Source organism: Montipora foliosa, chromosome 12, assembly GCF_036669935.1.
Source record: "Montipora foliosa isolate CH-2021 chromosome 12, ASM3666993v2, whole genome shotgun sequence".
Lineage (NCBI taxonomy): Eukaryota > Metazoa > Cnidaria > Anthozoa > Scleractinia > Acroporidae > Montipora > Montipora foliosa.
In genome coordinates this window covers 31,762,749-31,764,467 of record NC_090880.1, presented here as the reverse complement: position 1 = coordinate 31,764,467, position 1,719 = coordinate 31,762,749, and the positions used below count along the sequence as shown (strand labels likewise).

Here is a 1,719-nt window from a genome sequence, read left to right as displayed (position 1 = left end):
GAAATACAAAGCTCCCGAAATTAACTATTGCTAAATTTAATGGTTCCCAGACGGATTGGCTGCGTTTCTGGAATATTTTTGAAGCTGAAGTTGACAAATGTAGCGATTTGGCATGTGTAACTAAATTCGCTTATCTTAAGGACCTTCTGGAACCGAAGATAAGAGCGTCAATCGATGGGCTTCCTTTCTCAAGTGAGGGCTATGAGCGAGCCAAAAGTATTTTGAAAAACAAGTACGGGAGAACATCTTCCGAGAAGAACCACGCGTGACTCATTCTACCACGCGCGACAAGAGAACGGGCGTTCCCTTTGGTGTGTTTATTGCGAAAACGCGGACCACAAGTCGTTCGAGTGCAACAAGTTCACTGACCCAACTCAAAGGAGAAAGATCCTTATCCAGAAGCGCTTATGTTTTAATTGCACCAAACCCGATCACCGAGCGTCGGAGTGCAAGAGCAGAAGAACGTGTTTGAATTGTAAGGGGCGCCATCACTCTTCCATCTGTGATAGAGAAACTGTTGAGGCTTCTATGACGGCCGCGCAAGTAGGTGAAGGGCCAGTAGTTTTTCCTATTATCGTAGTGGAGGTTGCAGGGATCCGGTGTCGTGCATTATTAGACTCAGGGGCCGGAAGTTCCTACGCGTCGGCGGCCTTACTCACAAAAGTTGCTGCGAAACCTCATCATTCCGGTGTTCGAAAGGTTGAGATGATGTTAGGCACAGTCAAGCGTATCATGGAAGTTTATCGGATCAAGATTAAGTCAGCAACAGGTGACTTTGAAATGGAAGCAGACGTGACGAAAGTTGACAAACCGCAGCTGATGACGGTCGAAAACCCCCGTTACAAAAGTCTTTTGGAGAAACATCCACATCTTAAAGGAGTCATCATGGATGATACCGATCACAAACCCCGTCTACCAGTGCATCTTATCCTTGGAAATAGTGAGTGCCCTAGAATCAGCACCTCAGAGCCACAACGCGTTGGTAGGGAATGGGATCCAGTCGCAAGTTACACGAAGTTGGGCTGGACCATTACTTCACCTGGTCATGAGTTAGACACCACCAATATGCTCCTCACTCAAACATCTAGCGCGGACTACGAAGAACTTTGTAGATTAGATGTTCTCGGGCTTGAAGATTCACCGACAGGAGACCAGGGTGTAGTCTATGAGGAATTTAAGGAGCAATTGTGGCGGAGCAAGGAAGGATGGTACGAAACCGGGCTTCCGTGGATAGGAAATCACCCTTCTCTGCCAAGTAACAAAGAAGGAAGCCTTCGCAGACTTGGGAGCCTTTTAAGGAAGCTAGATTCATCGAATTCCATCAGTGATTACCATGAAATCATTCAGGAGCAGTTGGAAACTGGAGTAGTCGAACGCGCCCCCGACTTAATCCATGGAAGAGAATTTTACATACCCCATAAGGGAGTTATACGCGAATCAGCTGAAAGCACCAAGCTGAGAGTTGTTTACGATGCTTCGGCCAGAGCCTGGAACGGTGCACCATCCTTGAACGAATGTCTGAACTCTGGCCCTCCCTTGCAAAACAAACTCTGGAGTGTGTTAATCCGTGGACGTTTCAACCCAGTTGCATTAACAGGAGACATCAAGAAGGCCTTTCTGCAAGTAAGAATTAGAGCTGAGGATAGAGACGCACTAAGGTTCCACTGGGTGAAAGATATAGGAACGAGAGAGATAGAGACACTGCGCTTTACAAGAGCA

At 47.0% G+C, this 1,719-nt stretch overlaps 1 pseudogene; it reads left to right on the top strand.

The window, feature by feature from the left end:
• The first annotated feature begins 356 nt into the window (after window positions 1-356).
• Window positions 357-1,719, top strand: part of LOC137979704 (uncharacterized) — a 5,081-nt pseudogene continuing 3,718 nt past the window's right edge.